General features: G+C 40.0%; 1 protein-coding gene across 9 annotated transcripts in view; it reads left to right on the top strand.

Moving 5' to 3' along the window:
- SNTG1 (syntrophin gamma 1) overlaps nucleotides 1–21,851 on the top strand; it is a 1,000,749-nt gene that overhangs the window by 484,424 nt on the left and 494,474 nt on the right. For 2 of the 9 annotated variants that reach the window (XM_033934202.1, XM_033934203.1), the window contains one exon: nucleotides 7,394–7,462. The exons of the other annotated variants lie outside the window; for them this stretch is intronic. The gene's annotated coding sequence lies outside the window, so the exon portion shown is untranslated. The remainder of the gene's footprint in view (nucleotides 1–7,393; nucleotides 7,463–21,851) is intronic. 9 annotated transcript variants of the gene reach the window in all.

Here is a 21,851-nt window from a genome sequence, read left to right as displayed (position 1 = left end):
CACTCGCTGCATGAAACAGAACTTTCTGATATTTGTCCTGGACCTGTCCCCCCTCAGCTTCAGTCTATGTCCTCTTGTCCGTGTCACACTGGACATTGTAAATAACTGCTTTCCCTGCTCCATTTTGTCGAATCCTTTCAGTATTTGAAAGTCTCGATCAGATCCCCTCGCAGTCTCCTCTTCTCAAGGTAGAACAACCCCAGTCTCCTAAGTCGTTCCTTGTAGTCCAGGTTCTTCATATCTTTCACTAGCTTCGTTGCTCGTCTCAACACCCTCTCTAGCAGTTTTATATCCTACTTTAGGTATGGAGACCAATGCAGGACACAGTATTCCAGGTGTGGTCTGACCATGGCTCTGTAGAGCGGTATTATAACTTTCTCTGATCTACTTGTAATTCCCTTCTTTATAATGCCTAGCATTCTATTTTTTTCTTTGCTGCTGCTGCACATTGCACCGACGGTTTCATGGTCCTATCTATCAGTACACCCAGGTCCTTTTCCTGTTCGGTCTTTCCCAGAGTTACACCTGACATACTATACTTGTGATCTTTATTTTTTCTGCCTAAATGCATCACTTTGCATTTTTCCACATTAAAATTCATCTGCCATTTATCTGCCCACTTCTCCAATTCTCAAGTCGCTCTGGAGTTCCTCGCTGTCCTTCTGCGATCTGATTGCCCGGCATAACTTTGTGTCATCTGAAAACTTGATGATGTCACTGGATGTTCCTTCTTCCAGGTCATTTATGAAAATATTAAATAAGATGGGTCCAAGTACTAACCCAATCCTGCCTGGCTGGTCCGGAATGTCCTCTCCGACATCAGAATTGACGTCGGAAAGAAGACTTCCTGTTGGCTTTAGCAGCAGCGGCAGGACAGTAAGAGCAGGGGAAAGGAAGGAGGGAGGCTTTTTTTTTTTTTTTGCAGGACAAGGAGGGAAGGAGGTAGGCAAGCAATCAGGCTAGCTTTGGCGAGGGAGGGAGGGAGAGAGGTAGACAGGCAGGCTGGCTTCGGGTGGGGGTGGGACAAAGTGTGGAAGGCAGTGAGAGGGACATAGGAAGGAGGCTCTAGGGGCACTAAAGACAGGAAGGGGCACTAAGGACATGGGAAGGAAGCACTGGGGGCACTAAAGTCATGGGAAGGAGGCACTGGGGACACTAAAGACAGGAAGGGGCATTAAGGACATGGGAAGGAGGCACCGGGGGCACTAAGGACATAGGAAGGAAAGAGGGAGTGAATAGAAAGGGACAATTCTTGGGCCTGAGTGCAGAAAGAAAGAAATGAAAGAAAGGATACACAGAAGGAAATGCAACCAGAAACTGAAACTCACCAGACAGCAAAGGTAGGAAAAATGATTTTATTTTCAATTTAGTGATCAAAACGTGTCAGTTTTGATAATTTATATCTGCTGTCTATATTTTGCACTATATTTGTCTATTTTTCTATAGTTACTGAGGTGACCGAGCTTGCGGAGATGGGGCAGAAACAGGGTTTTTTAATTTTAGTCCTATAGTTTGCCGGTCCACAAAATAATTCTTTTATTTCTGCTGGTCCACGGGTGTAAAAAGGTTGAAAAACACTGTTTTAGATGTCTCCTAAATTCCCCATAAGTGTCAGTAAGCAAAAACAATTGTTCTAAATCCTTACCTCATAACGCTGCTTGATATGAAAAAAGATTTTGATGATGATGTTTTTTAACTTTACATCCTCTAACAGGTGGAAAAACAAAATTCAGATGCGAGTTTCTCTTATGTCTGTTGGTTGCAAAAGAGAAAAGCTCAATTATATATTTGGGAGCTAAACCAAACGAAGCCTTAAAACAGAGGCAACCAAACTTAAACTTCACTCACGCCTCCATTGGCAGCCAATGCAGTACTCAATAGGAGGATGTTACATGATCATATTTCTTCAACCTAAAAATCAGCCTGACCACCGCATTTTGTACTATTCGCAATTGTTGCATATTCTTCTGGGAAATTGTCAAATAGGCAATATTGCAGTAATCAAGCCCATTCAGTCTGCCCATCTGCAGTAACCATTATCTCTTTCTCTCTCTAAGAGATCCCATGTGCCTAGCCCATGCCTTCTTGAATTCAGACACAGTCTGTCTCCACCACCTCTTCCAGGAGACTGTTCCACTCATCTACTACCCTTTCTGTAAAAATGTATTTCCTTAGATTACTCCAGAGCCTATCACCCAGGGAAGGATTTACCAATAGGCCCAGTAGGCACGTGCCTAGGGCCTGAAATGGTTAGAGGGGCCCGATGGAGGACATCAACATTGTTTTTTCCAAACGGCGATGGGCTCCTCCAGCATCGATCGGCAACGTGCCCCCCCACCCCCACCCGATCAGTAAAACGGCCCCCCCCATCGACTGAAAGTAAGACAAGCAAGCAACATGGGTAAGAAAGGCAACGGGAACTGTAATTTTGCAAGCGGTGCTGCTTGCCCAAAGCTTCCCTTGATGCAGCTTCCTGTTTCCGCCTGGGTGCATGGTGGGGTGGGGCAGGGGGCCCAGTGTACTTGTGTGCCTAGGGGCCCTCGATGAATTAATCCTGCCCTGCTATCTCCTCTTAACTTCATCCTATGGCCTCTGATTCCAGAGCTTCCTTTCAAATGAAAGACTCGACTCAAGCACATTTACATTGTGTAGGAATTTAAACACATCTATCATATCTCCCCTTTCCCACCTTTCCTCCAAGGATCCTCCTGATCAGCTTCTAACTGAGCCAACTCCCATTGCCCTTTTCTCCTGGCTATGCCCTGCTTTGGAATTAGGCTTCTCTTAGCTTTGCTACCTTTCTGCTGGAAGTTTCCCCTCTGTACAGCCACTGGAGATTGGCTTCTTCTCTGAAAGTCTGGGCTTTTCCTAAGGTTCTCTGGCTTCAGTGTTCGTGGCTGCCTCCGACTCCTCCCATTGTGCTCAATTTATTACTCAAAGGCTTTTCCCTTGCACTATCTTCCACAGCAACCAAAGGCTTTGCTCTCTGTGTGTCAGCCCCACCTCCACCCTTAACCCTTTCGGTCAGCTTGCTTTACAAGCTGACCAAGCTGAGTGCAAGCGCCTTGTTTATGAAAGGAATCATAGGGATAAGTGGCTGAAATCCTATTCTCCCCTGCAGTATCCCCTCTCTGCTGCACTCTCTGCACTCCTCTAGGGCTAGGTACGGGTTTACTGGGTTTATTCCTCTTCTTTGGTACTGGGACAGTTTTCAAGGAATTAGGACTTAAATGGATGCCAATACCAGTGATTTCACCACATTCTCCGGCAACAAATTCCGGAGTTTAATTATATGTGTGAAGAAATATTTTCTCCGGTTTGTTTTCAATCTACTACTTAGCAGCTTCATTGCATGTCATCTAGTCCTAGTATTTTTGGAAAGAGTGAACAAGCGATTCACATCTACCCTTTCCACTCCACTCATTATTTTATAGACCTCTATCATATCATCCCTGAGCCGCCTCTTCTCCAAGCTGAAGAGCCCTAGCCACTTTAGCCTTCCCTCATGCGGAAGTCATCCCATCCCTTTTATCTTTTTTTGTCTGTACCTTTTATCTGATTTGTCTAACTGCTCTGTATCTTTTCTAATTCCGCTATATCTTTTTTGCGATATGGTGACCAGAACTGCACACAGTACCGTAACATAGTAACATAGTAGATGACGGCAGATAAAGACCCGAATGGTCCATCCAGTCTGCCCAACCTGATTCAATTTAATTTTATTTTTTTTTTTCTTCTTAGCTATTTCTGGGCGAGAATCCAAAGCTTTACCCAGTACTGTGCTTGTGTTCCAACTGCCGAAATCTCTGTTAAGACTTACTCCAGCCCATCTACACCCTCCCAGCCATTGAAGCCCTCCCCTGCCCATCCTCCTCCAAACGGCCATGCACAGACACAGACCGTACAAGTCTGCCCAGTAACTGGCCTAGTTCAATCTTTAATATTATTTTCTGATTCTAAATCTTCTGTGTTCATCCCACGCTACTTTGAACTCAGTCACAGTTTTACTCTCCACCACCTCTCTCGGGAGCGCATTCCAGGCATCCACCACCCTCTCCGTAAAGTAGAATTTCCTAACATTGCCCCTGAATCTACCACCCCTGAACCTCAAATTATGTCCTCTGGTTTTACCATTTTCCTTTCTCTGGAAAAGATTTTGTTCTACGTTAATACCCTTTAAGTATTTGAACGTCTGAATCATATCTCCCCTGTCTCTCCTTTCCTCTAGGGTATACATATTCAGGGCTTCCAGTCTCTCCTCATACGTCTTCTGGCGCAAGCCTCCTATCATTTTCGTCGCCCTCCTCTGGACCGCCTCAAGTCTTCTTACGTCTTTCGCCAGATACGGTCTCCAAAACTGAACACAATACTCCAAGTGGGGCCTCACCAATGACCTGTACAGGGGCATCAACACCTTCTTCCCGTATTTGAGGTGTGGCCATTCCATACAGCGATTCAAAGGTATTATAACATTTTCATCAGTGCTGGTGCCTCTCCTTCCCAGTGTCTTGATGGCACACCTTGAATCTACCAGAGCACACCAGTGTGCCATGGCACACAGTTTGCAATACACTGCTCTATCCGGACAGTATCACTGAAAATTTACAACCATAGCAGACTTATATATTTAGCAGTGGCCACTAAATCTAGAAATCCTATGAAATATTGACCAGGGTGATTTTTATTTTTCATTTTTAAGGACTGTAATGGAACTTTGCTCCTTGCTTTTCTTATTCATTTTAATCTTTTCTACAAAGTGCTAGATTATTTATTTTTTGTTCCCTCCCTTTTGTTTTGATCCTTCTCCCTCTCTTTTTCATTACACAAATGTATTTCTACCCTTTTTCATTTTGTTTCGGTAAGTTAATGTTCATCTATGTGTTTGACTGTTTTAATAATTATAATTTGTTTTTAATGTATGCCTTTCTACTCTTTGTTTTTATATATTATGTAAAACTGTTTTGAATTTTGATAAGGCGGTATATAAAATTTTTAAATAAACCTGAAACCTGATAACAGGCTACAGATGTATCCGACTGTTTGGCATATGTTTTATCTTCTGTAGGGCATACTGAGGGTGCTGTGAGCCATCTGAGATGCATTTGGCTGTTATAATCTCATTGGTTTTTTTCCACACTCCCCTAGTGTTTGTTAATAAGCAATTCCATATTGGTTTCTTATTTGCCTGCTGATGGCAGTCAAATTAAATCAATGGGTTGTATAATTTTCATGTGATTATTGTAGCATATGATCTTTGTCGTGTTAGTATCTGGCTTTTGCACATTCTGAAATGAGGAAGTTCTGTGCTTTAAATCTGCTATCTGTATTCTTCAATATTGGACGATCTCTGACCCTCCAAAGTTTGTTTGTTTTTTTTGTATATTGCCTGGACTTTATATAGCTGACACCTTTAATGAATCTCAAAGGGAAGCCTCAACCCCACAACTCCACCGCAAAGCTACTTTTCAAATTGTGAAATGCTTTACGTGGTGCCTCATCATTGGCTGTCTGATTATTTATAGTGAAACATTCCTTATTCTAATTTTTTTGTTGCATGAATATATAAATTTTATAGTGCGTTAATCGCATTTCCTCAAATAAATACGTATAAATATAGAGTGCTTATATGGTAAGTTTATACTTAGCTTATAACACAGCCGGAACCTAGGAGTCTGACCTGACATGTTTCGCATATAATGCTGTATCAAAGGTCCCCTGAGGCCGCTGTTGTCATCCGACTCCAATGTATAAGAGAAAGTGCATTATTATACTAAGCACCTTGGTGTTGTATGTAATATTGACCACATCAATATGTTCATCATATTATTATATTTGATGCATCATCATTGTTATACAAGTTTTTTTTTGTTTTTTTTTGTTTTTTTTTAGATTTATAATTTTTATTCATTTTAAATTTTACATAAAGTGTACAAAATATTGAAATACAATTAATGAATATACAATATCACTTTTATATCTAATACTTAATATTCTTTTTTTTTTTTTAGTTCAATAATTTTATTGAATATTATAAGAATTATAAACAGAAAGCAGTTCAAACACATAGAATCATAATAAAAATCATGTATCAAATATTCGTATCTACAATCGTTTGAATAGAACTAGATTAATGAAAAGGATCGAGTATCTGGAACTGCTTAGAAAAGGAACAGAAAAAGACAGAGAAGCAGGAGGGATAAGAGAAAGAGAGAGAAAGATAAAGGAAGAGAGAGAGAAAGAGAAATAGAGAGAGATAGAGAGAGAGGCAGAAGTGTCTATAAAGCAGAACGAACATATGAATCTAAGAATGACCAAGGTGATTTGTTTCGTGTCAAGTTTGTAGAGGATCGAGAAAACAATTTCTTCTCATATGCATAAGATTCAAATTTGTGGTACATACTTAAAGAGTTCCACCAGAAGGTGTAGTCTAGTAATGAGGATGATTTCCAGTTTTTCAGAATATGCATTAGAGCTATCACAAACATGGTGTCAATGAGTTTAGGCGGGCAATTTGATTGTGCAAAACATGGGTGTTGAGAACGAAGAATTATAATGTCCATGGAGATCACTTCTGAACATTTAGTGATAGATTTTATGGTATCCCAAATACGAAGCCAAAAGGAATGAACCATATTGCAGTGGAAAAGCATGTGATCGAGAGTTCCAGGTGCTTTCAGACAGTTCCAACAGGTAGAGTCTTGTTGTAGATTCGCTTTCCATTTACGATATGGAGTCCATACTGCATTCCACATAACAAAGTACATTGATTGCGAAACTCTGGATGATAAAAGAGGACGATTTGTGGAAGACCAGAAGAGCTCCCAATCTATTTCAGAAAGCGTGGTTATACAAGTTTTAATGTTGTATTTGTTGTTGTTTGCATCAATAAAAATTGTTTGAACTTAAATCTGCTCTCACATGATTTGAGTTTTGTGATTCACGCAAGGATGGCAAACTATGCTTCCTTTATGCTCTTTTTTGACATTTGACTGATGAACAACAGGTGTTTAAATGGCTAGTAAGGCAAATTCAACCTCGGTTTTCTCCATACAATCGTGTTTGATACAGTGGGAGCAACACTAGGTGTTTTTAATAAATACTATAATCCTCCATAGTTCGAAGATGTGGAATGACTGGTTTTTGTTTTGTTTTTAACATGGGCTTTAATATGGCTGAACTGAGAGTATGAATGGGGGGTAGAGGGCGCTTGCTTTTGATTCTTAATGGCATTTAGTTAATGGTAGCTTGACTGTATAAACCAATGGAGTATTTACTTTTAAGATTAGCTTTTATTGGTTGAGGTTAGGAACTTATTGATAGATGCATCATAAAAATGACAATCAATGTTTGAAAATGGCAGTTGAAACATTTGACTCTTTTTTTATTTTCAAAGTTGGTCATGCTGAAATATTTGGGATAAGCACTTTTTAGACACACTTTGTCCTTCACTTCAAATGCTAAGGTATGTATACAATGTATTTATTTACACCACTTATAGCCTAAGTGGTTTGCATCTGTCCTGGTAGGCTCACTCTATCTAATGTACCTGGTGCAATGGAGGATTAAGTGACTTGTCCCAGTTGTCCAACAAATCCCAGTACAAAGCAGTTTGGGAGAAATATGTGTTTGTAATCTATTGAGTCCTCTACTTTAGGGTAGAGAATTGATCACATCTGTTTCTATTGACTGCCTTGTATTTAGCCAGTGCTGGGTATAAGGAGACTCTATTGATTTATGATATTTTATATTAGCTCTTATATAGCACCTGCAAACCAGAAAGCTCAGGTACAACTTATTTTCTGTCTTAGGAGGACTCACAATCTGAATTTGTACCTAAGGCAAAGTGGCTTGTCCTGTAGCATGATATGGTTAATCTTATGGGGTATCTGAATCTAAGAAAATCATAGCTAAGAATAGGATGTATTTCCTAATCTGATCTCTGAAAACCTCTACCCATCTGTCTGAAAGCCTGAAACAAAGAAGTTAAGTACACTTTTTTTAGTGAATACAATAGATAGATGGGTTTGGCATCTGCGTCTAACTGAACTTTACTCTGCAAGATATGCACCATAATAGAAGGTACAGGAGTGTTAAACAGAACTCTATTTCCCAACAGCAGAGGCTGGAGTGGAACAAAAGACACAGGATCTGGCACAGGAAGTAGCACAGGAGAAAGTTATCATGCCGCTGTACTGAGCCATGGTGCGCCCTCACCTGGAGTACTGCGTACAGCACTGGTCGCCGTACATGAAGAAGGACACGGTACTACTTGAAAGGGTTCAGAGAAGAGAGACGAAGATGGTTAGGGGTTTGGAGGAGCTGTCGTACAGCGAAAGATAGAGAAACTGGGCCTCTTCTCCCTCGAACAGAGGAGATTGAGAGGGGACATATCGAAACATTCAAGGTACTAAAGGGGATAGACTTGGTAGATAAAGACAGGTTGTTCACCCTCTCCAAGGTGGGGAGAACGAGAGGGTGAACTCTCTAAAGTTGAAAGGGGATAGATTCCGTACGAACATAAGGAAGTTCTTCTTCACCCAGAGAGTAGTGGAAAACTGGAACGCTCTTCCGGAGTCTGTCATAGAAGAAAACACCCTCCAGGGATTCAAGATAAAGTTAGACAAGTTCCTGCTGAACAAGGACGTACCCTGATAAGGATAGTCTGTCAGGGCACTGGCCTTTGACCAGAGAGCCGCCGCAGGAGCGGACTGCTGGGCATGATGGACCACTGGTCTGACCCAGCAGTGGCAATTCTTATGTTCTTATGAATAGCAAGTCAATTAAGAGCTGTTAATTGGCTTCTTAACAAGCAATTAGTATTAATTGGATTTAATTTAAATATGTGTCACTATGAGAACCTGGAATACCCTTCCAACACTCATAAGGACTGAATAGAACTATCTTGCCTTCAGGAAAATGTTGAAATCTTACCTAGTTGATAAATTCATTTAACTTGGTGCTTCTGTAACCTCTCCTGATAATGTAATCGTTCTCCACAGTACATTGTAACTGTCTCTCCTTTTGCAACAATGAAGCCTCCCTCAACAGTACTCTGAGACTTCTCCCTATTGAAGGAGTTCTTTCTCCCCTAGTTTCATTTGAGGTAAGTTTTCCCTATGTTGTTACATAGGCCCCCTCCTTAATGTATTGTAACTGCTTCCCCTCTCGCAACAATGTAACCCTCCTCCACGATGGTTGTTGTTTTTTTTTTTTGTTTTGTTTTGTAACTCTTATGATAGTTCCTATCTTCTCCTTCAATGTGATGTAACTTTTCCCTATAATGTTGCATGGGCCTCTTATCTTGTAAATTACTTTGAAACTATTTTGGAGAAATATGATTAAGAAATCCTGATTAGATTAGATTCAGGCACAAGATCTATGTCTTAAAATTTACACGTGACACCAAAAAGGGGGCATGGGAATAGGAGGGGCATAGGATGATCAGGGGTATTCCTCAATTTCAACGTGTAATTAGGGGAAAAACATCTGCTCCTAGGTTAAGTGTGAGCATTTGCACCGCTTCAGTTGGTGCAAATGGACATGCCCATAGTTAGATGTGGGACCTGGACATAAGTGATAATCTATAAACTGCACCTAACTGTAGGGGGTTTTGGCACTAAATTTTTAGGTATCATATATAGAATTTGCCCACCCACCCCCATGCTTAGTTTCTATTCTTTTACCCTTTAGATATCCACTCTGTTTATCCCAGCCCTTTTTGAATACCACCACATCTTCTGAGTTTTTCTGTGCTGTTGATTCTACTTCTTTGCGGCTTTATATTGGAGCCCTTGTACTAAAGCTTAGTTTGCACAAATAGACATTAGCATATGTTAAATGCCATATGGACCATAAGATAAACTGCATTTATTACGTGCTATGCTTTAGTAAAATAATCCTATCATGGTCTCTAGTTCTACAGTTTCCCTTTCTTTAGAAAAGATTAATTTGTTCAATATAATATTGTTCAAGTATTTTAAAACCTGTTCTTCTTCTCCTCTAGGATATATATAGTTAGGACCTCTAATCTCTTCTTATCTGTCTTGTGATGCAAACCTCTTCCTTAGTAATCTAATTTCAAAGCATGCATTTTCCTGGTAATTAAGAGGCATATTAAAAAAATTATTTCATTATTACTAAATATTAGAGTCCCATGGCAAACTCTCTTGCAGTAAAAAAATAATTACATACTGGAAAAAAAAAATGAATTATCCAATGTCTGCTTTTCACAATGTAAATTCTTTGTGCTTGAGATTCGGTCTGGCCATAATAGTGTTAATGAAGTCTGTGGTGATTTTGTTTTGATTAGTTCCCAATAAGGCAATTTTGCAGCTTTCCCAGGACTTGCAGTTAAAACTGCAAGTTCATTATCAAAGAGAAACTCTCCATTATTTCTTTTTGATTCTTGATCTGATCAACATGCAAATACACTTGTATGATTCTCAGCCCCTTTATGGGAACTTTCTCTCCCTATACCTCATACTATACCTATACTTTCATAAGAACATAAGAATTGCCGCTGCTGGGTAAGACCAGTGGTCCATCGTGCACAGCAGTCCGCTCCCACAGCATCCCTTAGGTCAAAGACCAGTGCCCTAACCGAGTCAAGCCTTACCTGTGTATGTTCTGGTTCATCAGGAACTTGGCTAACTTTGTCTTGAATCCCTGGAGAGTGTTTTCCCCTATAACAGCCTCCGGAAGAGCGTTTCAGTTTTCAACCACTCTCTGGGTGAAGAAGAACTTCCTTACGTTTGTATAGAATCTATCGTTCTCTCTCCCTTGGAGAGAGTGAATAACCTGTCTTTATCTGCTAAGTCTATTCCCTTCATTATCTTGAATGTTTCAAACATGTCCCCTCTCAGTCTCCTCTTTTCAAAGGAGAAGAGGCCCAATTTCTCTAATCTCTCCCAGTGCTAAGCGCTATTCTATAAACAGCACCCAACTCGGACTAATGTTTATAGAATAACGCTTAGTGCTCTTGGTTTTTTGTGCCCAAATTTAGGCGATATTTACTGAGTTTAGCCCATATTGTAACTCTGTTCTAGCTCGGGAATACCTATGCACAGATTGTATAAACATATTCACATCTTTGCACTCATACAGGTGTACAGGTAATTCACAATTTATAAACACCTGACTTTAAATATGACTCGTACTTAAGAACGTGGTCATTTGATTTCACTAAGAAGTTTTTCCAGTGGCATAGACTCCTATATTTCTCCTGCAGCATATTCAGGAATGATGAATGGCCATATTAAGAACATTGTGTGGTTGTGCATTCTGTACCCTAGAGGGAACACTGGTAGGGTCAGTTGGTCCTTTTGTCAGCTTGGAGCAGAGGTAAGTAGTAAGAATCTTAAAATCTATAAGTTCTGAGTTACATACAAATATGACTTAAGATCAATTTTAAGAACATAAGATTTGTCGCTGCTGGGTCAGACCAGTGGTCCATCGTGTCCAGCAATCCGTTCACGTGGCGGCCTTTAGGTCAAAGACCAGTTCCCTATTTGAGTCTAGCCTTACCTGCATATGTTCTGTTCCAGTAAGAACTTGTCCAACCTTTTCTTGAATCCCTGAAGGATGCTTTCCTTTATGACAGCCTCCGGAAGAGTGTTCCAGATTTCTACCACTCTCTGGGTGAAGAAGAACTTCCTTACATTTGTATTGAATTTTTTCCCTTTTAACTTTAGCGAGTGCCTTCTCGTTCTCTTCACCTTGAAGAGGGTGAACAATCTCTCTTTCTCTACTAAGTCAATCCCCTACAATATCTTGCATGTTTCGATCATGTCCCCTCTCAGTCTCCTCTTTTCAAGGGAGAAGAGGCCCAGTTTCTCTAGCCTCTCATTGTACTGCAACTCCCCCAGTCCCTTAACCATTTTTGTCGCTCTTCTCTGGACCCTTTCGAGTAGCACTATGTCCTTTTTCATGTACAGCAACCAGTGTTGGACGCAGTATTCCAGGTGGGGGTGTACCGTGGCCTGGTATAATGGCATGATAACATTTTCAGATCTGTTTGTGATCCCCTTCTTAATCATTCCTAGCATTCTGTTTGCCCTTTTCGCCGTTGCTGCGCATTGCACGGACCGTTTCATTGACTTGTCAACAAGTACTCCCAAGTCTCTTTCCTGGAGGCTATCTCAGAGTACAACACCGGACATCCTGTATTCGTGCATGTGATTTTTGTTACCTGCATGCATCACTTTGCACTTACCCCCAAGAAGTTTTATAAAATGCATTATCCATGTGTAAAAAAAAATGCTCATTTTATTCTCATTATTCAGGTTTCAGTTAATATAATAAGAATCCTGAATATCATCTCTTCTAGCTACTGAATGAATTATTTTTATATTTTACTACATCTCAATGCAAATTAAAGCATTTGATTCAGTGACCTGGAATTTCATATTTTTATTTTCTTCAGTTTGGCCCAAGTTTTTGAATAGACTGGGTCCTGCACTGTGTGCCAAAAGTTTATGTATGGGTCAGTGACTCTAAATGAGTGATTCCTAGACTTGGAGAATGGTTCTTCCAGCCAGTCATGTTTTCAGGCTCCTCTCAATGAATGTGTATGCATTGCTTCCGTTGCAAAAAAACAAAAACAAAACCAGTTTCTCTCTTGCATAGTCATTGCATATATCCTGAAATCTTGCCTGGTTGGGAGTAATCCAGGGCCAGTTTGGAAATTATAGGCTTAAGTCATTTAGCCTGGCAAAAAACCCACCTATCCTCATTTTTTAATCTTTTACTGGAGTCATCGGCACAGTTGGTATATGGGCCACCTGATATTTTTGGATCATATATTGAAGGATTTGAACACAAACGATCTCTTTATGCAGATGACATGCTTGCCATTATTATAAATTCAGCTTCTCTGCCTAATTGCATTCCATGTTTGAAAATCTCAGAAACATGATTTAAAATGAATTATACTGAATCAGCATGCCATGCCAGTAGCAGTGGCTAAACAGGCAGATGCCTCTAAGGTCTCCATTCAAATTTGATTGGACAAACTCCCACTTCTCTTATCTTGGAATATATAACCTCTGAGATGTGGCATGTTTATGTGAGATTAATTAACTTCTTTGTTAGCCCTGATTAAAAATGATTTGATTAGATGGCACATCCTACCTGTTTTCTGGCTGGGATGTAGGAATTATATTTAAATGAATGTGCTTTCTGGAGTGCTATTCCTGTCCCATATGGTTCCAGGGGAAGTGTCAGTTGTATTTTTTTGTTGATTTTCATGGAGTCCAGGTAAGTGGTGTTTCAAGACATTCAAGACATGGTCCCTGCTAGAAGAACTTGCAATCTAATCAACAGAGAAACATGACAAATATGGGCTTGGGGAGTTTATCAGGCATGAATGCCCTACAGCGAGTAGGGTTTAGAAGTAGAAAGCAACTTCAGAAAAGTGGGCCTTAAGCCTGGACTTGAATACAGCCAGGGGCAGAGCTTGGTGTAGTGATTCAGGGAGTCTGTTCCAGGCATGTGGTGCAGCAAGAAAGAAGGATGGAGTTTGGAGTTGGCAATATTTTATTTTATTTATTTATTTATTCAAGAGTAGGAACTAATACCATAAGAATGGATTTAGAGAGCTAGTAAACTTACAAAAACATTGAAAAGGCAATGGGGACAGAACCAATCCCTGAGGGACACCACAGCCGATGAAACATAGTTGATGATTGATTCACCTGAAAAGTATGGTCTTGCAGAAATGAAGCAAACAATTAAAAACAGTCCCTGTAATACCAAGAGAGGTTAAGCACTGAAGTATGAAGCTTATGAAGAAAAGGTATCCCAGTATTGTGTACAAAAGACAAAGTGCTTGCAAGATCATTTTGTGTCACATACTGTGCAGCTTAGGGGGGAGGGGAAGGCATCTTGACTGGTAAGTTGAATTCAGGTCAGCAATATTTAGAGTCTTGGTTATAACCACGATCTTCCTGCTATAGCAAACTCCACACTGGAATGAAGATAAGGGACTAGCTATTCAAATCCAACAAGGCTCTTGTTTCACCAACCCGTGGCTGCGTCAGGGAAGGTCCCTTCTCTCCTGCTCCATCCACTTCTTAGCTCAGAATGGCGCTTGGTTTTAAACTCCCGGTCATATGATATCATTTGACCTGGAGTTTAAAACCAAGTGCCATTCTGAGCTAAGAAGTGAACGGAGCAGGAGAGAACGGGACCTTCCCTGACGCAGCCACGGGTTGGTGAAACAAGAGCCTTGTTGGATTTGAACAGCTAGTCCCTTATCTTCATTCCAGTGTGGAGTTTGCTATAGCAGGAAGATCGTTGTGCTAGATAAAGCACGTTTTGCTGAATGGTTAACATCAATGAAGATAAGTGAATGGTGTCTCTTGTTCTTTTTCCTTTGTTCCCTGTACACAGTGGTGAGATTTTTCCTAGCTTGAAAAATTGCATTTTGAAACTTGGTGGAGTTTTTTGCCTGTGATACAGAATAAGAACGGCTAAAAAACTAATTGGGCTGCTGTCTGCATATCACTATTAGTTGAGGCTTTTTCTCCTCTTTATTTAAATAATTTTTCAGAGGGTACCCCCACCACTTGGTTAATAACATTTGCTTTTTGAGTTTTGAATTTAAATGTCTATCATATCTCCCCTCTCCCGCCTTTCCTCCAAAGTATACAGATTGAGATCTTGAAGTCTGTCCCTATACGCCTTATGATGAAGACCACACACCATTTTAGTAGCCTTCCTCTGGACCGACTCCATCCTTTTTATATCTTTTTGAAGATGTGGCCTCCAGAATTGAACAAAATATTCTAAATGAGATCTCACCAAAGTCTTATACGGTCTTATATATATATATATTGTGTTACTGTGCATGCCATAATTTGTACCGGCTCTAATCACATCAGCGAGGTGTGGGAGAAACTGAATGATTGTCATATATTTATAAAATATACATACTTTTTGCTATGTTAAAACATACTGCTTACCATCCATATATTATTTTCCGTTTTACTTTCTAATCATTTTAATGGGATAAAATACAATACATAATCAAATTGTCCAAAATTTTGCAAACTCTGCAGGTAGACTTTACCCTAAGGATTTTCACCAATCACAGCAGAATTACACAGATGGATTTAATTTATTTAATACCTCAGAAGAAAGTACTCATGGAGATTTGTGTCTGCTTTTCTTGAAGGCATTTTTTCCAGTCTGTTCTGACATAGAGTAGCATTGCCTTTGGGAATGTTTGACAGTAAGCAGGCAGAAATAGCCACATTGTTTCACAATGCTAGTTTTGTTGTTGTTTACTCATGTACTCCCAGGATTCTATAAATGGCTCCCAAAGTTGCATATTGGCTCATTACTCAAATCCAATTATTGCCAATAAATGGACGTCCTGATGCTGATGTTGCTGGATAGAAAAGGGAGAGCAGAAGCTGTAAAAATATTCTTAGCATTGGAACATGGAACATGGAAGCATGAATCAAGGAAAATTAGAAATTGTTAAAGATCAAAAGGAAAATCCAAAAATGATTTGTTAGGGATCAGTGAACTCAATTGGACAGAATAGGGCCATTTTCAATCAAATGAGCTTTGGATCTGATACTCTGATTATGAAACACAAGAAAAATGTGGTGACATTCATCCTTAACAATAAGCTTTCAAAGACAGTACTAAAGTACAACATTATCAGTGATAGTCATGTCAATCCGTCTACAGGGAAAACTGATCAATGACACCTTGATGCAAGTATATGCTCCAACGACAGCCACAGAAGATGAGGCTGTAGAGTTCTACAAACAACTTCAAAATGAAATAGATCAAATACCAAAACAAGATCTACTGTTAATTATAGGGGACTTCTTTGCAAAAGTGGGAAGTACACCTGAAAATGCAGTGGTTGGAAAGCATGGCATAGGAGAGAAACGAAGCTAGTGATAACAGTACAGTTTTGCAAAATGAACAAACTGTCAATCAGGAATACACATTTCCAACACCACAAACATCACCAGTACACATGAACCTCTCCAAATGGTATGTATCGAAATCAAATTGACTACATCTTCATAGGACAGAGAAGGAAAATCTGCAGTTTTGACTTCGAGGACTAAACCAGGAGTTGATTGTGGAAATGACCATGAGCTTTTGATATGTAAGATCAAAGTAAAGCTTTGCAAGAAGATCATTAGAGACTTCCCAAAATATGATATTGAAAATATTCAATCAGACTATTAAATGAAACTAGATAACAGATTTGCTTGTTTTGATACAGGAGATAGAGAGCTGAAGAGTTATGGAATGACATCAAAACTGTAATTAGTGATGAAGCTAAAAAAAAAAAAAAAAACCCACTCCAGAAAAGAGAGAGAGCCAAGCAATCACTTTGGATCACAGAAGAAACCAGAAAAGTAGCAGAACAAAGAAAATGAACAAAACTTTACAGTGATAGAGAAAAAGTATAACAAATGAACTGAGTGTTTCAATGTCAAGTTCGGTAATACAAAGAATATTATCTAAAGGATATTTGTCAAAAAATGACTCGGAACATGTAAATGGAAAAACCAGATTAGCATATCAGGAGATTAAGAGATTGCAGCAGAAATTCCAACCTTGATTGGGGATGCTTAAAGATACTGATGGAATGATATTGAACTATCCAGAAAGCATTAAAAAGAGATGGAAATAATATACATAAAATCTATACTAAAAAGGTAATGAGGATAACAGGGAAACTGAACTGGAAACTGAAGCCAAAGAAGTACCAGATATTTTAAAAGAAGTCATAGTAACAATTAAAGCTTTATTGAAAAACAAGTCCCCTGGTATTGATGGCATTCCAATTGAATTAATCAAAGACTCAGAAGGTGCTATTATGGGCCTCACGTGACTGTGTCAACAGATTTAGAAGGAGAAAGCATGGCCAACTGATTGGAGAAGATCACTGTTCATACCTATATCAAAGAAAGGTAACACCAAGGACTGTAACAGCTACAGAATGTTTGCATTAATTCCACACACCAGCAAAATATTGATGAAAATAGTACAACGAAGGCTACAATCATACATTGAGCAAGAACTACACAAAGTTCAGGCTGGTTTCTGAAAAGATCGAGGAACAAGAGCTGATCATTAAGTTTGGTGAATGAAATGAAACTTTTTCCTCTTTTGTTTGTATTATTTTCATGCTACCAGGGAAGCCTGGGTTGCATGATGATTCTGTGGCCAGTGGCCGAATAAAGCTTATGTTTTATACCAAGGCCATTCTGACAACCGTGTTTTCTTTAAAATCCTTGGAAGTAAGCTTGATTAGGCATTTGCCAGTGGCGACTAACTTGGAAGGATACCTTAATTCTAAAGGGACCAAGCCAGAAGTGAACAATGTGCCACTACCCGGCGACTTGGGGTGTCCTTATAGAGCCCAGGTGTGACAATATTAACCCCTTAAAAAGTATTGCAGGTGTCAGAGGCCTATTTCCCTCACCAACCCGCATAGTTAGTGCTTGCAGTGTCTTGGGCCTGAGCATTGGGTGGAAACCTATGCCCGGTGTTCCACCTTGCAGAAGCGCTTGATTAATAGACTTCAGCAGGACAAATTGTTTGGGGCTGCCATCGACATCAACAAGACTTTGTAACCATCGCCATTGAAGTTTGGAATTCACTCACACTTACTATTAGAGAAGAGCTATTCTTGAAACAATTTAAGAGAGCTGCTAATTACCTGGCTTTTCTGTCAGGCTTATGGTGACTAAAGCTTGCAGGAGAAGTTGGGGGCAGATGACACTCCCTGCAAATTGTCTTAGTTTGGTGTGTTTCAGTCTTGGAGTGAGTAGATATTGCATTCCTACTGTATTAAAGGAGTTCTTGTTACCTCACTCTCTAAAGTTAAAAGGGGATAGATTCTGTACAAACGTAAGGAAGTTCTTCTTCACCCAGAGAGTGGTAGAAAACTGGAACGCTCTTCCGGAGGATGTTATAGGGGAAAACACCCTCCAGGGATTCAAGACAAAGTTAGATAAGTTCCTGCTGAACCAGAACGTACGCAGGTAAGGCTAGTCTCAGTTAGGGCACTGGTATTTGACCTAAGGGTCACCGCGTGAGTGGACTGCTGGGCACGATGGACCACTGATCTGACCCAGCAGCGGCAATTCTTATGTTCATATGCATTTGCTTTCAGATTGTAAACCACTTTGACCTACCCTATTAGCTAAAGCAGGTATAGCATGTCCTGAAAACTAACTAAACCCCCTTTTACAAAGATGCAAAAGCAAATGTTCCAATGCCTATTAAATCCCAATAGGTGTTAAATTGCTTACTGCAGCTGCTACTGCAGCTTTATAAAAGGAGCCCTAAATTAACTAAGAGGTGCAGTTACTAATCTCTGCACTTTTTATATGCAAAGGCCATTTTTACTATACCTATAAATGGCTGATTTTTATGTTTTTCTCTTAATGGCCATGCACTAATGTTAGAGATAATTGGTAGTGAGGTGAATGCTCTAAAAATATACAAAATAGAGAGGTCAAAATCGATAATAAAAGTGTAACAGGAACCAAGACTTCTCAATATATGAAAGTCAAAAATGTATCTTAAATATAGGTATTAAGAAGCGAGGTAATACAATTTTCACATACACTCAGAATTGTGTAATCCGACCAAGAACCTTGGCTCCAATAGCCGAACCCACCGTCCCATCACTGTGTATGACTTTAATGCAAAATAATAGTAAATAAGGCAACGTGCTCAATGGCAATAAGAGGAAAAAACACTCCACTTAGCTTTAAGGTGTGTTAGCAGGTCCTGACATGGGCCATGTTTCGAAGGTCTGTTTCAAGGAACTCAAAGGAGATGTGCAAAACTTCAAATGCCAGAGAAATAGTTGCTGAGTGATTCGGACAAAACACTTGTGTTCATAGGTTGAAAGGCCGCCACATTAATTGAAAATCAGAAGAGACCTTTCAACCTATGAACACAAGTGTTTTGTCCGAATCACTCAGCAATTATTTCTCTGGCATTTGAAGTTTTGCACATATCCTTTGGGTTCCTTGAAACAGACCCTCGAAACATGGCCCATGTCAGGACCTGCTAACACACCTTAAAGCTAAGTGGAGTGTTTTTTCCTCTTATTGCCATTGAGAACAAATCTAGCATTCAAAGAGCACGTTGCCTTATTTACTATTATTTTGCATTAAGTCATACACAGTGATGGGACGGTGGGTTCGGCTATAAGAGCCAAGGCTCTTGGTCGGATTACACAATTCTTAGTGTATGTGAAAATTGTATTACCTCATTTCTTAATATCTATATTTAAGATCCATTTTTGACTTTCATGCACTAATGTTGTCAGAATGGGAACATCGTTTGATAAAAAAATGTCCCCCAAAATAATAATGAAAATTCTTAAATAAGTAAATATATAGAGAGAGACTGTTTCAGTATACAGGAACTCAGAGTAACTAAGAAATCTCCACAAAATCTCTTGGAACTTTGCCGACAAGCAAATAAAATTCAGAGTCCATGCTACATCTCTAACGCTCATTTATTATTTTTTTTATTTTGATATTAAATATATGTGAAATCATTAATATTATGATAAAACCTCTCTTCAAAAATAGTCCAAGGTGATTGAAACAGCACACGGAACATGACAATATACCAAATTTAAATCACTTACCCCCCTCTTTTACAAAGCTGCGCAGTAACGGCCCCGAAGCCCATAGAAATTTAAAGGGCTTCGGGGCTGTTGCTACGCAGCAGCTGCTAGCGTGGCTTTGTAGAAGAGGGGGTTAGCGTTGAACATTCAGATACGTGATTTAAATTAAATTTGATATATTGTCAATAGAAGTAAAACCCAAACGTCTCAATCCATCTTCCTTTTTCTGGAGCCATATAGTAACCCTATCCATGGTATTCCATATTTAGCTGTTAGGTACCTATTAGTGCCTAAGACAGCTTAATATAAGGGCCCCTAAATGGCTTACAGCTTTAAAAAAACTGATAGGATAATCATTGGAAGAGTGAGAAGTATACAAATGGAAAAAAGAAGAGAGAAAAATTAGACTATTTTCCTGTTTTCCACAGCCTCTGGAGCCCTAAGCCAGCTGTCTAGTTCAGCTGCTTGGTTATAGACTAGGGTAATATGATACAAATGTAAACCTGAAAATCCATGGCTGCAGACCAGCTTTAAAACAGGCATAGGATCTTTTAAGTCCCAAGTTTATTGGCATACTGTTCAAAAAAGAGGAGTCAATAAATCTAATAGCTGTGTGCTAATTTTGGTGAGGGGAAATTATGAAAAAATTGTTCTGAGCGGATTGGAATGTGCATTGGGTAGGAGATAAACATGCTTATCAGATATATAGGGACACCATGGTAAAACATAAGAACATAAGATTTGCCACTGCTGGGCCATACCAGTAGTCCATCGTGCCCAGCAGTCCGCTCACGTGGCGACCCTTAGGTCAAAGACTAGTGACCTATTTGAGTCTAGCCTTACTTGCATGTGTTCTGTTCCAGTAGGAACTTATCCAACCTTGTCTTGAATCCCTGAAGGATGCTTTCCCCTAAACAGTCTCTGGAAGAGCGTTTCAGATTTCTACCACTCTCTGGGTGAAGAACTTCCTTACGTTTGTATGGAATCTTTTCCCTTCTAACTTTAGCAAGTGCCCTCTCGTTCGCTTTACCTTGAAGAGGGTGAACAATCTCTCTTTCTTTACTAAGTCAATTCCCTTCAATATCTTGAATGTTTCGATCATGTCCCCTCTCAGTCTTCTCTTTTCAAGGGATAAGAGACCCAATTTCTCTAGCCTCTCATTGTACACCAACTCCCCCAGTCCCTTAACCATTTTTGTTGCTCTTCTCTGGACCCTTTCGAGTAGTACTATGTCCTTTTTCATGTACGGCGACCAGTGTTGGACGCAGTATTCCAGGTGGGGGGCGTACCATGGCACGGTATAACGGCGTGATTACCTTTTCAGATCTGTTTGTAATCCCCTTCTTAATCATTCCTAGCATTCTGTTTGCCCTTTTCACCACCGCCGCACATTGTGCGGACGGTTTCATTGAGTTGTCTACAAGTACTCCCAAGTCTCTTTCCTGGGGGCTCTCTTCGAGTATAGCACTGGACATCCTATATTCGTGCATAAGATTTTTGTTACCGACATGCATCACCTTGCACTTATCCACGTTGAACCTCATTTGCCATTTCACAGCCCATTCCTCGAGCGTATTTATGTCTCTTTGTAGGTCTTCGCAATCCTTATGTGTCCTCACTGCTCTGAATAACTTTGTATCGGCTGCAAATTTAATCACCTCACTCGTCGTGCCAATTTCTAGGTCGTTTAGAAATAGGTTAAAGAGCACAGGCCTGAGCACCGAACCCTGTGGCATTCCACCCATGACGCTTTTCCAGTCCGAGTATTGTACATTCACCCCCACTCTCTGTTTCCTAACCGCCAACCAGTTTTTAATCCCCGTGAGTATATCACCCTTGATTCCATGGCTTGCAATTTTTTGAAGTAGATGTTCATGCAGAACCTTGTCGAACGCCTTCTGAAAATCTAGATAAACGATGTCGACTGGGTCACTCTTGTCTATCTGCCCATTTACTCCTTCGAAGAAGTGCAGTAAGTTTGTCAAGCAAGATCTTCCTTTTCTGAAGCCGTGCTGGCTGGTCCTCATCAGTCTGTGTCCGTCAAGGTGATCGATGATGCGGTCCTTTATCAGCAACTCTACCATCTTTCCCGGTACCGAAGTCAGACTCACTGGTCTGTAGTTTCTTGGATCTCCCTTCGAAGTATTAAGTTCTTGAAGGAAAATGTGGATAAGATTAAAAGCCAGTGTTGCCCTTTTGGTGTTGGTGGTACATGATCAAAATT

This window comes from Geotrypetes seraphini, chromosome 2, assembly GCF_902459505.1.
Source record: "Geotrypetes seraphini chromosome 2, aGeoSer1.1, whole genome shotgun sequence".
Lineage (NCBI taxonomy): Eukaryota > Metazoa > Chordata > Amphibia > Gymnophiona > Dermophiidae > Geotrypetes > Geotrypetes seraphini.
The sequence above is the reverse complement of the archived record's forward strand: the minus strand, read 5'-3'. Positions and strand labels throughout refer to the sequence as shown.